Raw genomic sequence first — 15,350 nt, forward strand, 5'->3', positions numbered from 1 at the left:
AACGGGAACAAAATGCACTTCACTGCTCCGGCCGGGCTTCTCAGCTAGAAGAGTAAATTGGGGTTTAGAAAACGAGAACAAAATGCACGTTACTGCTCCGGCCGGGCTTCTCAGCTAGTTGAGTAAATTGGGGTTTAGAAAACGGGAACAAAATGCACTTTACTGCTCCGGGCGGGCTTCTCAGCTAGTTGAGTAAATTGGGGTTAAGAAAACGGGAACAAAATGCACTTTACTGCTCCGGCCGGGCTTCTCAGCTAGTTTAGTAAATTGGGGTTTAGAAAACGGGAACAAAATGCACTTTACTGCTCCGGCCGGGCTTCTCAGCTAGTTGAGTAAATTGGGGTTTAGAAAACGGGAACAAAATGCACTTTACTGCTCCGGCCGGGCTTCTCAGCTAGTTGAGTAAATTGGGGTTTAGAAAACGGGAACAACATGCACTTTACTGCTCCGGCCGGGCTTCTCAGCTAGTTGAGTAAATTGGTTTTTAGAAAACGAGAACAAAATGCACTTTACTGCTCCGGCCGGGCTTCTCAGCTAGTTGAGTAAATTGGGGTTTAGAAAACGGGAACAAAATGCACGTTACTGCTCCGGCCAGGCTTCTCAGCTAGTTGAGTAAATTGGGGTTTAGAAAACGGGAACAAAATGCACTTTACTGCTCCGGCCGGGCTTCTCAGCTAGTTGAGTAAATTGGGGTTTAGAAAACGGGAACAAAATGCACTTTACTGCTCCGGCCGGGCTTCTCAGCTAGTTGAGTAAATTGGGGTTTAGAAAACGGGAACAAAATGCACTTTACTGCTCCGGCCGGGCTTCTCAGCTAGTTGAGTAAATTGGGGTTTAGAAAACGAGAACAAAATGCACGTTACTGCTCCGGCCGGGCTTCTCAGCTAGTTGAGTAAATTGGGGTTTAGAAAACTAGAACAAAATGCACTTTAAAGCTCCGGCCGGGCTTCTCAGGTAGTTGAGTAAATTGGGGTTTAGAAAACGAGAACAAAATGCACTTTACTGCTCCGGCCGGGCTTCTCAGCTAGTTGAGTAAAATGGGGTTTAGAAAACGGGAACAAAATGCACTTTACTGCTCCGGCCGGGCTTCTCAGCTAGTTGAGTAAATTGGGGTTTAGAAAACGGGAACAAAATCCACTTTACTGCTCCGGCCGGGCTTCTCAGCTAGTTGAGTAAATTGGGGTTTAGAAAACGAGAACAAAATGCACGTTACTGCTCCGGCCAGGCTTCTCAGCTAGTTGGGTAAATTGGGGTTTAGAAAACGGGAACAAAATGCACTTTACTGCTCCGGCCGGGCTTCTCAGCTAGTTGAGTAAATTGGGGTTTAGAAAACGGGAACAAAATGCACTTTACTGCTCCGACCTGGCTTCTCAGCTAGTTGAGTAAATTGGGGTTTAGAAAACGGGAACAAAATGCACTTTACTGCTCCGGCCGGGCTTCTCAGCTAGTTGAGTAAATTGGGGTTTAGAAAACGGGAACAAAATGCACTTCACTGCTCCGGCCGGGCTTCTCAGCTAGAAGAGTAAATTGGGGTTTAGAAAACGAGAACAAAATGCACGTTACTGCTCCGGCCGGGCTTCTCAGCTAGTTGAGTAAATTGGGGTTTAGAAAACGGGAACAACATGCACTTTACTGCTTCGGCCGGGCTTCTCAGCTAGTTTTGTAAATTGGGGTTTAGAAAACGGGAACAAAATGCACTTTACTGCTCCGGCCGGGCTTCTCAGCTAGTTGAGTAAATTGGGGTTTAGAAAACGGGAACAACATGCACTTTACTGCTCCGGCTGGGCTTCTCAGCTAGTTGAGTAAATTGGTTTTTAGAAAACGAGAAAAAAATGCACGTTACTGCTCCGGCCGGGCTTCTCAGCTAGTTGAGTAAATTGGGGTTTAGAAAACGAGAACAAAATGCACGTTACTGCTCCGGCCAGGCTTCTCAGCTAGTTGAGTAAATTGGGGTTAGAAAACGGGAACAAAATGCACTTTACTGCTCCGGCCGGGCTTCTCAGCTAGTTGAGTAAATTGGGGTTTAGAAAACGGGAACAAAATGCACTTTACTGCTCCGGCCGGGCTTCTCAGCTAGTTGAGTAAATTGGGGTTTAGAAAACGGGAACAAAATGCACTTTACTGCTCCGGCCGGGCGTCTCAGCTAGTTGAGTAAATTGGGGTTTAGAAAACGAGATCAAAATGCACGTTACTGCTCCGTCCGGGCTTCTAAGCTAGTTAAGTAAATTAGGGTTTTTAAAAAACGGGAATAAAATGCACTTTACTGCTCCGGCCGGGCTTCTCAGCTAGTTGAGTAAATTGGGGTTTAGGAAACGAGAACAAAATGCACGTTACTGCTCCGGCCGGGCTTCTCAGCTAGTTGAGTAAATTGGGGTTTAGAAAACGGGAACAAAATGCACGTTACTGCTCCGGCCGGGCTTCTCAGCTAGTTGAGTAAATTGGGGTTTAGAAAACGGGAACAAAATGCACTTTACTGCTCCGGCCGGGCTTCTCAGGTAGTTGAGTAAATTGGTGTTTAGAAAACGGGAACAAAATGCACTTTACTGCTCCGGCCGGGCTTCTCAGCTAGTTGAGTAAATTGGGGTTTAGAAAACGGGAACAAAATGGACTTTACTGCTCCGGCCGGGCTTCTCAGCTAGTTGAGTAAATTGGGGTTTAGAAAACGGGAACAAAATGCACTTTACTGCCCCGGCCGGGCTTCTCAGCTAGTTGAGTAAATTGGGGTTTAGAAAACGGGAACAAAATGCACTTTACTGCTCCGGCCGGGCTTCTCAGCTAGTTGAGTAAATTGGGGTTTAGAAAACGAGAACAAAATGCACGTTTCTACTCCGGCCGCGATTCTCAGCTAGTTGAGTAAATTGGGGTTTAGAAAACGGGAACAAAATTCGATTTACTGCTCCGGCCGGGCTTCTCAGCTAGTTGAGTAAATTGGGGTTTAGAAAACGGGAACAAAATGCACTTTACTGCTCCGGCCGGGCTTCTCAGCTAGTTGAGTAAATTGGGGTTTAGAAAACGGGAACAAAATGCACTTTACTGCTCCGGCCTGGCTTCTCAGCTAGTTGAGTAAATTGGGGTTTAGAAAACGGGAACAAAATGCACTTTTCTGCTCCGGCCGGGCTTCTCAGCTAGTTGAGTAAATTGGGGTTTAGAAAACGGGAACAAAATGCACTTCACTGCTCCGGCCGGGCTTCTCAGCTAGAAGAGTAAATTGGGGTTTAGAAAACGAGAACAAAATGCACGTTACTGCTCCGGCCGGGCTTCTCAGCTAGTTGAGTAAATTGGGGTTTAGAAAACGGGAACAAAATGCACTTTACTGCTCCGGGCGGGCTTCTCAGCTAGTTGAGTAAATTGGGGTTAAGAAAACGGGAACAAAATGCACTTTACTGCTCCGGCCGGGCTTCTCAGCTAGTTTAGTAAATTGGGGTTTAGAAAACGGGAACAAAATGCACTTTACTGCTCCGGCCGGGCTTCTCAGCTAGTTGAGTAAATTGGGGTTTAGAAAACGGGAACAAAATGCACTTTACTGCTCCGGCCGGGCTTCTCAGCTAGTTGAGTAAATTGGGGTTTAGAAAACGGGAACAACATGCACTTTACTGCTCCGGCCGGGCTTCTCAGCTAGTTGAGTAAATTGGTTTTTAGAAAACGAGAACAAAATGCACTTTACTGCTCCGGCCGGGCTTCTCAGCTAGTTGAGTAAATTGGGGTTTAGAAAACGGGAACAAAATGCACGTTACTGCTCCGGCCAGGCTTCTCAGCTAGTTGAGTAAATTGGGGTTTAGAAAACGGGAACAAAATGCACTTTACTGCTCCGGCCGGGCTTCTCAGCTAGTTGAGTAAATTGGGGTTTAGAAAACGGGAACAAAATGCACTTTACTGCTCCGGCCGGGCTTCTCAGCTAGTTGAGTAAATTGGGGTTTAGAAAACGGGAACAAAATGCACTTTACTGCTCCGGCCGGGCTTCTCAGCTAGTTTAGTAAATTGGGGTTTAGAAAACGAGAACAAAATGCACGTTACTGCTCCGTCCGGGCTTCTCAGCTAGTTAAGTAAATTAGGGTTTTTAAAAAACGGGAACAAAATGCACTTTACTGCTCCGGCTGGGCTTCTCAGCTAGTTGAGTAAATTGGGGTTTAGAAAACGAGAACAAAATGCACTTTACTGCTCCGGCCGGGCTTCTCAGCTAGTTGAGTAAATTGGGGTTTAGAAAACGGGAACAAAATGCACTTTACTGCTCCGGCCGGGCTTCTCAGCTAGTTGAGTAAATTGGGGTTTAGAAAACGGGAACAAAATGCACTTTATTGCTCCGGCCGGGCTTCTCAGCTAGTTGAGTAAATTGGGGTTTAGAAAACGAGAACAAAATGCACGTTACTGCTCCGGCCGGGCTACTCAGCTAGTTGAGTAAATTGGGGTTTAGAAAACTAGAACAAAATGCACTTTAAAGCTCCGGCCGGGCTTCTCAGGTAGTTGAGTAAATTGGGGTTTAGAAAACGAGAACAAAATGCACTTTACTGCTCCGGCCGGGCTTCTCAGCTAGTTGAGTAAATTGGGGTTTAGAAAACGGGAACAAAATGCACTTTACTGCTCCGGCCGGGCTTCTCAGCTAGTTGAGTAAATTGGGGTTTAGAAAACGGGAACAACATGCACTTTACTGCTCCGGCCGGGCTTCTCAGCTAGTTGAGTAAATTGGTTTTTAGAAAACGAGAACAAAATGCACGTTACTGCTCCGGCCGGGCTTCTCAGCTAGTTGAGTAAATTGGGGTTTAGAAAACGGGAACAAAATGCACGTTACTGCTCCGGCCAGGCTTCTCAGCTAGTTGAGTAAATTGGGGTTTAGAAAACGGGAACAAAATGCACTTTACTGCTCCGGCCGGGCTTCTCAGCTAGTTGAGTAAATTGGGGTTTAGAAAACGGGAACAAAATGCACTTTACTGCTCCGGCCGGGCTTCTCAGCTAGTTAAGTAAATTGGGGTTTAGAAAACGGGAACAAAATGCACTTTACTGCTCCGGGCGGGCTTCTCAGCTAGTTGAGTAAATTGGGGTTTAGAAAACGAGAACAAAATGCACGTTACTGCTCCGTCCGGGCTTCTCAGCTAGTTAAGTAAATTAGGGTTTTTAAAAAACGGGAACAAAATGCACTTTACTGCTCCGGCTGGGCTTCTCAGCTAGTTGAGTAAATTGGGGTTTAGAAAACGAGAACAAAATGCACTTTACTGCTCCGGCCGGGCTTCTCAGCTAGTTGAGTAAATTGGGGTTTAGAAAACGGGAACAAAATGCACTTTACTGCTCCGGCCGGGCTTCTCAGCTAGTTGAGTAAATTGGGGTTTAGAAAGCGGGAACAAAATGCACTTTACTGCTCCGGCCGGGCTTCTCAGCTAGTTGAGTAAATTGGGGTTTAGAAAACTAGAACAAAATGCACTTAACTGCTCCGGCCGGGCTTCTCAGCTAGTTGAGTAAATTGGGGTTTAGAAAACGGGAACAAAATGCACTTTACTGCTCCGGCCGGGCTTCTCAGCTAGTTGAGTAAATTGGGGTTTAGAAAACGGGAACAAAATGCACTTTACTGCTCCGGCCGGGCTTCTCAGCTAGTTGAGTAAATTGGGGTTTAGAAAACGAGAACAAAATGCACGTTACTGCTCCGGCCGGGCTTCTCAGCTAGTTGAGTAAATTGGGGTTTAGAAAACTAGAACAAAATGCATTTTAAAGCTCCGGCCGGGCTTCTCAGGTAGTTGAGTAAATTGGGGTTTAGAAAACGGGAACAAAATGCACGTTACTGCTCCGTCCGGGCTTCTCAGCTAGTTAAGTAAATTAGGGTTTTTAAAAAACGGGAACAAAATGCACTTTACTGCTCCGGCTGGGCTTCTCAGCTAGTTGAGTAAATTGGGGTTTAGAAAACGAGAACAAAATGCACTTTACTGCTCCGGCCGGGCTTCTCAGCTAGTTGAGTAAATTGGGGTTTAGAAAACGGGAACAAAATGCACTTTACTGCTCCGGCCGGGCTTCTCAGCTAGTTGAGTAAATTGGGGTTTAGAAAGCGGGAACAAAATGCACTTTACTGCTCCGGCCGGGCTTCTCAGCTAGTTGAGTAAATTGGGGTTTAGAAAACTAGAACAAAATGCACTTAACTGCTCCGGCCGGGCTTCTCAGCTAGTTGAGTAAATTGGGGTTTAGAAAACGGGAACAAAATGCACTTTACTGCTCCGGCCGGGCTTCTCAGCTAGTTGAGTAAATTGGGGTTTAGAAAACGGGAACAAAATGCACTTTACTGCTCCGGCCGGGCTTCTCAGCTAGTTGAGTAAATTGGGGTTTAGAAAACGAGAACAAAATGCACTTTACTGCTCCGACCGGGCTTCTCAGCTAGTTGAGTAAATTGGGGTTTAGAAAACGGGAACAAAATGCACTTTACTGCTCCGGCCGGGCTTCTCAGCTAGTTGTGTAAATTGGGGTTTAGAAAACGGGAACAAAATGCACTTTACTGCTCCGGCCGGGCTTCTCAGCTAGTTGAGTAAATTGGGGTTTAGAAAACGAGAACAAAATGCACGTTACTGCTCCGTCCGGGCTTCTCAGCTAGTTAAGTAAATTAGGGTTTTTAAAAAACGGGAACAAAATGCACTTTACTGCTCCGGCTGGGCTTCTCAGCTAGTTGAGTAAATTGGGGTTTAGAAAACGAGAACAAAATGCACTTTACTGCTCCGGCCGGGCTTCTCAGCTAGTTGAGTAAATTGGGGTTTAGAAAACGGGAACAAAATGCACTTTACTGCTCCGGCCGGGCTTCTCAGCTAGTTGAGTAAATTGGGGTTTAGAAAGCGGGAACAAAATGCACTTTACTGCTCCGGCCGGGCTTCTCAGCTAGTTGAGTAAATTGGGGTTTAGAAAACGAGAACAAAATGCACGTTACTGCTCTGGCCGGGCTTCTCAGCTAGTTGAGTAAATTGGGGTTTAGAAAACTAGAACAAAATGCACTTTAAAGCTCCGGCCGGGCTTCTCAGGTAGTTGAGTAAATTGGGGTTTACAAAACGAGAACAAAATGCACTTTACTGCTCCGGCCGGGCTTCTCAGCTAGTTGAGTAAATTGGGGTTTAGAAAACGGGAACAAAATGCACTTTACTGCTCCGGCTGGGCTTCTCAGCTAGTTGAGTAAATTGGGGTTTAGAAAACGGGAACAAAATGCACTTTACTGCTCCGGCCGGGCTTCTCAGCTAGTTGAGTAAATTGGGGTTTAGAAAACGAGAACAAAATGCACGTTACTGCTCCGGCCGGGCTTCTCAGCTAGTTGAGTAAATTGGGGTTTAGAAAACTAGAACAAAATGCACTTTAAAGCTCCGGCCGGGCTTCTCAGGTAGTTGAGTAAATTGGGGTTTAGAAAACGGGAACAAAATGCTTTTTACTGCTGCGGCCGGGCTTTTCAGCTAGTTGAGTAAATTGGGGTTTAGAAAACGGGAACGAAATGCACTTTACTGCTCCGGCCGGGCTTCTCAGCTAGTTGAGTAAATTGGGGTTTAGAAAACAGGAACAAAATGCACTTTACTGCTCCGGCCGGGCTTCTCAGCTAGTTGAGTAAATTGGGGTTTAGAAAACGGGAACAAAATATACTTTACTGCTCCGGCCGGGTTTCTCAGCTAGTTGAGTAAATTGGGGTTTAGAAAACGGGAACAAAATGCACTTTACTGCTCCGGCCGGGCTTCTCAGCTAGTTGAGTAAATTGGTTTTTAGAAAACGAGAACAAAATGCACGTTACTGCTCCGGCCGGGCTTCTCAGCTAGTTGAGTAAATTGGGGTTTAGAAAACAGGAACAAAATGCACTTTACTGCTCCGGCCGGGCTTCTAGCTAGTTGAGTAAATTGGGGTTTAGAAAGCGGGAACAAAATGCACTTTACTGCTCCGGCCGGGCTTCTCAGCTAGTTGAGTAAATTGGGGTTTAGAAAACGAGAACAAAATGCACGTTACTGCTCCGGCCGGGCTTCTCAGCTAGTTGAGTAAATTGGGGTTTAGAAAACTAGAACAAAATGCACTTTAAAGCTCCGGCCGGGCTTCCCAGGTAGTTGAGTAAATTGGGGTTTAGAAAACGGGAACAAAATGCACTTTACTTGTCCGGCCGGGCTTCTCAGCTAGTTGAGTAAATTGGGGTTTAGAAAGCGGGAACAAAATGCACTTTACTGCTCCGGCCGGGCTTCTCAGCTAGTTGAGTAAATTGGGGTTTAGAAAACGAGAACAAAATGCACGTTACTGCTCCGGCCGGGCTTCTCAGCTAGTTGAGTAAATTGGGGTTTAGAAAACAGGAACAAAATGCACTTTACTGCTCCGGCCGGGCTTCTCAGCTAGTTGAGTAAATTGGGGTTTAGAAAGCGGGAACAAAATGCACTTTACTGCTCCGGCCGGGCTTCTCAGCTAGTTGAGTAAATTGGGGTTTAGAAAACGAGAACAAAATGCACGTTACTGCTCCGGCCGGGCTTCTCAGCTAGTTGAGTAAATTGGGGTTTAGAAAACTAGAACAAAATGCACTTTAAAGCTCCGGCCGGGCTTCTCAGGTAGTTGAGTAAATTGGGGTTTAGAAAACGGGAACAAAATGCACTTTACTGCTCCGGCCGGGCTTCTCAGCTAGTTGAGTAAATTGGGGTTTAGAAAGCGGGAACAAAATGCACTTTACTGCTCCGGCCGGGCTTCTCAGCTAGTTGAGTAAATTGGGGTTTAGAAAACGAGAACAAAATGCACGTTACTGCTCCGGCCGGGCTTCTCAGCTAGTTGAGTAAATTGGGGTTTAGAAAACTAGAACAAAATGCACTTTAAAGCTCCGGCCGGGCTTCTCAGGTAGTTGAGTAAATTGGGGTTTACAAAACGAGAACAAAATGCACTTTACTGCTCCGGCCGGGCTTCTCAGCTAGTTGAGTAAATTGGGGTTTAGAAAACGGGAACAAAATGCACTTTACTGCTCCGGCCGGGGTTCTCAGCTAGTTGAGTAAATTGGGGTTTAGAAAACGGGAACAAAATGCACTTTACTGCTCCGGCCGGGCTTCTCAGCTAGTTGAGTAAATTGGGGTTTAGAAAACTAGAACAAAATGCACTTTAAAGCTCCGGCCGGGCTTCTCAGGTAGTTGAGTAAATTGGGGTTTAGAAAACGGGAACAAAATGCTTTTTACTGCTGCGGCCGGGCTTTTCAGCTAGTTGAGTAAATTGGGGTTTAGAAAACGGGAACGAAATGCACTTTACTGCTCCGGCCGGGCTTCTCAGCTAGTTGAGTAAATTGGGGTTTAGAAAACAGGAACAAAATGCACTTTACTGCTCCGGCCGGGCTTCTCAGCTAGTTGAGTAAATTGGGGTTTAGAAAACGGGAACAAAATATACTTTACTGCTCCGGCCGGGTTTCTCAGCTAGTTGAGTAAATTGGGGTTTAGAAAACGGGAACAAAATGCACTTTACTGCTCCGGCCGGGCTTCTCAGCTAGTTGAGTAAAACGGGGTTTAGAAAACGGGAACAAAATGCACTTTACTGCTCCGACCGGGCTTCTCAGCTAGTTGAGTAAATAGGGGTTTAGAAAACGGGAACAAAATGCACTTTACTGCTCCGGCCGGTTTCCAATCAATGACAATTAATAAAGCGCAAGGACAGTCACTTAAAACTGCGGGAATTAATTTAGAAAACCCATGCTTTATTTGGAGCTGCAAATAACCTCTACATAGTTACTCCAAACGGATAAACTAAAAATATAGTGTACGAAAACGCTTTATCATAATTACATCGTAAATTAATCAAAGAAATCAAATATATGTTAATATTGCACTAATAAACATTTGCAATTTAAAAAAATTCCTATTTACTATTTAAAAATAATAATATTGCACTAATAAAAGTTTGCAATTTAAAAAAATGCCTCTTTACTATTAAAAAATAATTCGGCCGGGTTTAAAAAACGGGAAAAAAATGCACTTTACATTAAATATGCAAATTAAATTAGTTTTAAATAGTAAATAGGTATTTTTAAATTGCAAACGTTTAATAGTGCAAAATATCATATCTTGTAATATTAACATATATTTGATTTCTTTGATTAGTTTAAGATCTAATTATGATAAAGCGTTTAAAATCAAATGGCATACCGGTTGGTATTATGGGCATCCGTGGAATGAATACGGCCCGGGCAAAAGTGTCTGCGTGACACAGATAGAGAGGGGAGGGGGGGGGGCTGAGAAAAGAGAACTAACGCAAGCGAAAAGGGTCGAAGGTCGTGCCATGCAGCAGCTAAGTGAGAAAATTAGAGCCAGAGATATAAACTCCCGTGTCTCTTAATATCCGCGTTTCTTGACAGCGTGAGGTCAGGGGTTTCGGTCTTGCGGTCACCGGTTATTGGTCCCGTGGTCAAAAACTACGTAGGTTAGCAATCTCAAGACGCCCCTATAACCTGACGGCAGGGGCCACAATGCTACAGGCCAAATTTCGTGCGAATCGGACAATTATCTTGGGCGTGCATAGAAGGTAACAAACCAATATATATATATATATATATACAAACATCAGATTTTATATATATATAGATATATACAAACATCAGATTTTATATATATAGATTTCAACCTATTTACTTTAAAAAAGTGTTGTTGAAAAATTAGACAGATTTATCAATTTCAAATAAAGTAATTTTTGTGTTCGTATTAATTTGTAGTTTTTTCATTGCTTTAAAAGATAATTAAAATTAGGTTAATTTAAATCAAATCAACTCTTTTTCTTCATTTTTCAGAATGTATTCTAACTTTCTAATTGAAACGTGAAAAAATTAATTAATTAATCGAACATTTCTGTTATTTTGCTGAAATTAACAAATTCGGTAGTTCACTTACTAATAATAAAACCCTGAAATATTTTGAGTTTCAGAATAAATATTTTTTGAGAAACATTTCCTGATCGAGCCAACTGGGGCAAACTGTATAATCTTATGAAAACAAAATCCAATGAAACAAAATAAATATATTAAACTTATTATTTACCATGGTGAATATTAGTAGAAATTATGTTTAATTCAGAGAAAACGGCATGGTATTAGAAGATAAAACTTATTTTATACAAGACGTTTCGAGCCGAGGCTCTTCTTCAGTCGTTCGTTAGTTTTAATTTCTCTGAATTAAACATAATTTCTACTACAAACAAAATAAAGTTTTGAAAGGTGTTAAACGATGCAACTAAATTCAGTTGATCTAGTAACTGCAGTGTCGCTTAACGTTGAATTAAGATACTTTTAGGATTTAAATTGTATGGTTTGTGAAGCATATGATGTAGTTACAATATTATCCGCTAGAGGGCCCAAGAATTTAAACCGGCATTCCCCCATTGGGCATAAGCCAGTAAGCGTGTAACTTTTAGACCTTTCTTAATTTCCTAAATAAATAAGTAATAGTTTAGTTATAACTGAGTAATCATTCATTATATAACATCAAAACATAACAATGGCGACGAAGATACTTCTTTAGGACCCTTTAACCACAATTTTCAAAGAAAAACGTTAGAGTATCTGACAGCTGAACCCACGAGGACGAAAGGCCGCGCTTAAGCCTAACGAAGTCTAAACCTAACACAGGGGAAGATGGACCACACGTGGACCGACAAAGGGCCGCCATTTCGAACAAGTAGAAAATTTTACATTTTTTGTTGGTTATCAACCCAACTCTACTCAAGAAAGCTGGCTACTGGACAAAACCAAGATCTACCTACCCAACAAACTCCTGGCTCCCACTTCCATAATCACCAAAATCGGGGAATCATTGAAAATAAATAACAACCTCTTGGAGGCGATAATCAACAGACAAACACTACCAAACGACATAAGATTGGGAAGTTACCAGACTTTGATCAGAACGGTTAACAGCATATTTTCTTATCAACAAAGTAGCAGATGTGGAAAGAACGGCAATATTATTATCAGTCTTACCAGCTCCCATGTTGACTTTGTTTAACAGTTTGCTGTACCCGAAAACATTATTGACATCAGACTATCCGGATGTGACTGCACTATTTGATAAACACTTGAATCCAAAACCTTCACGAATTGTGGAACGTTTAAAATTTAACAGACGCTACCGCAAGAATGGAGAAACAGTCGCTGAATACGTTGCAGAATTGAAACGTACATCAGTACATTGTGGATTTGGCAAGCATCTCGAAGAGATGATAATGCACCAATTGGTTTGCGGAATTAACGATGAAGAAATGCAACAACGATTATCCGAAGAACCTGATGACATTAAATTACAAGTGGCTGTAGACCTAGTACAGAAGATTGAGACAGCAAAGCTAAATGCACAGCAAATGAGGTCACACACACACAGCGGGAACAAGCACCAGCTCAAGTAAATGCAATCCACTCGTACCAAAAAAACCTCAACCACGTACACAACACAACCGCACACATGAACAAGTTCCCATGGTATAAAGACCCAAACAGAATGTTCACGATGCAAGAAGAAGGACCGTGTCAATTGCAAATGTCCCTACATAGACGCTACGTGCCATACCTGCAAGAAAAAGGGTCATATTGCCCCAGCATGTAGAACTTCCACCACAGAGTCTAACACGATCAAGTCGAACAAGAACAACAGAAGAAAGAACAACCGCACTAACAATGTACATGTTGAAGACCGCGCAGTACCATTAAATGAATACCCTGTATACAATGTCACAGGTGGAGCCCAACGGAAATGATGATGCGCCTCCACAGGAAATAATAACGTGCAAGATAATGGGAAAGAGTTTTCTTTCGAAGTTGACTCCGGCTCTGGACACACTCTCATTTCAGAGGAGACGTTCCGCCGTATTCCGCCTAGATCGAACATCGGACCTTTTACTAAGACTTTAAGGTCTGTGACTGGAGAATATTTAGACATCCTGGGGAAGGTTGAAGTTCAGATTGAAGACGATCGTAAAAGAGACACCCTACCACTTTTGGTTATAAGAAATAACCAGGCAAGCCTCTGTGGAAGAAAATGGCTATACTCCAAACTGGACATAATACCATCGGTTCTGCGTGAGTATGCATATGTACACTTGATAACAGTGCCACCAAAACAATCCTTGGAGTCCACATTATGTAAGCATGCACCAAAGCAAAAATTGGAACAAATTCTCATGAAATATGAAGAACTATTTTCCCCTGGATTAGGAACGTTGAAGAACGTGAAGGTACAACTTGCCATAAAGGTTGGTAATAAACCGAAGTTTTGTAAAGCCCGTACAGTTCCTTATGCAATGAAAGACATAGTGGAAACCGAAATTAGGCGTTTGGAAGCCATGGGGATTATAGAAAGCGTGGATCATTCACAGTACTCTTCTCCTATAGTTCTGGTTTTAAAGCCACAACGGCCTGGGCAGCCACAGAAAATACGCATATGCGGAGATTTCAAGACTACGGCCAACCCAGCAATGGATACATCAATATACCCATTGCCCAAGACAGAGGATATCTTTGCCACATTGGCTGGCTGTATGTTTTTTACACGCATTGATTTGAGAGATGCGTATAACCAACTTATTTTGCACGAAGATTCAAGAGAAATAACTGTCGTCAACACAACATTAGGTTTATACCGTTAACTCAGACTACCATTCGGAATAGCCTCAGCATCAGCGGTGTTTCAACGCCACATCGACACCTTATTCCGTAACAAAAAGGGCATCTCACCCTTTCAGGATGATATCTTGTTATGGGGGAAAACCGAAGAAGAGCTATTGGAACTCATTGACGAAGTGTTGCTGATCACAAATGGTTTAAAGCTTAGGTAAGAAAAATGTTGTTTTCTTCAGGAGTCAGTGGAATTTCTTGGTCACGTTTTGGATGCAACAGGAATTCACCCTCAGGCTACCAAAATGACAGCCATAATGCAAGCTCCTGAGCCAGAGAATTTAGAACAGTTACGTTCCTTCATAGGATTATTAATGTACTACGCTAAATTCATTCCAAACACATCAACCAAACTTGCACCTTTATACGAATTGTTTCGAAACAAGATGAAATGGTCATGAGATGACAAACACAGGACAGCTTTTAACGAAGCGAAACTGGCTATCAAAGGTTCGAACATTCTTACTCATTATGACCTGGAAAAGGATGTACACATGGCATGCGACGCTTCTCCATGGGGTGTTGTCTGCGTGATTTCACATATTGAAAAAGGGGTAGACAAACGCATTGCATTCGCATCACGTACGTTGACAAAAGCTGAGCAAAACCATTCACAACTGGATAGAGAAGCGTTAGCTATCATTTTCGGAGTGAAGAAATTTAAGGATTTCATCTATGGCAGGAAATTTTCTTTGTACACGGACCATCAACCACTAGTGCACTTATTTGCGTCTGACAAACCAATACCGGCTATGGCCGCTGCACGGTTACAGAGATGGTCGATAATTTTATCGGCGTACCAGTATGAAATTTGCCACAAGAAAGGAAAACACAATGCCAATGCAGATATGCTAAGCAGGATTACTTTAGCAACCTGTGATACAATAACTCCGTTACCCGCAGAATATGTGTTTTTAGTTCAGTCGATTGACAGCTCTCACATATCTATCCAAGATTTAGATAAAGCCACAACAGCAGATCCAATACTTCAACAAGTCAGAAAGTATATGGTGGAAGGGTGGCCAAATAAAAATAAAATAAAAGATGAATTAATCACCTGCTATAGAAGACAACTATAATTATCCAATATCAGCGGCATACTTCTAATGGGAAACCGAGTTATCATTCCTATCACCCATAAGCAAGCCATGATCCGAGAACTCCACAGCTCACATCAAGGAATAGTGGCAATGAAATCTGTAGCCCGATCAAAGGTATGGTGGCCAAAAATAGATTCTGATCTTGAATTTGCAGCCAAATCGTGTGCAAGCTGTAAAGAGAATGCGATCAGACCTCCAGCACAATACAAGGCATGGCCTGTGGCGGATGGACCATGGAAAAGAGTTCATTGCGACTTTGCCGGACCCATTGAAAATAAATATCTGTTAATCACTGTTGATTCATACTCCAAATGGATGGAGATAGATATAACAATTTCTGTCACAAAGAGTTTGCGATCACATATAGCGAGATATGGCATAATGCCAACTTTGGTCACTGACAATGGAACTTGTTTTTCTAGTGGGGAATTCGCTGAATTCACGAAACACAATGGTATACAACAATTAACGACAGCTCCTTACCATCCAGCCTCAAATGGCCAAGCAGAACGCGGTGTAAGGACTGTTAAGACAAGTTTAAAGAAGATAAATGGTGGTTGTACTGAAGAAATCTTCGCCATCAATGAAGGCTTCAACGCATTCCAAAAAGGGACTCTACAGGAAAGAATAGACCGAATTCTATTAAATTACCG

Source organism: Leiobunum rupestre, chromosome 1 (assembly GCF_980474605.1).
Source record: "Leiobunum rupestre chromosome 1, qqLeiRupe1.1.hap1, whole genome shotgun sequence".
Taxonomy (NCBI): domain Eukaryota; kingdom Metazoa; phylum Arthropoda; class Arachnida; order Opiliones; family Sclerosomatidae; genus Leiobunum; species Leiobunum rupestre.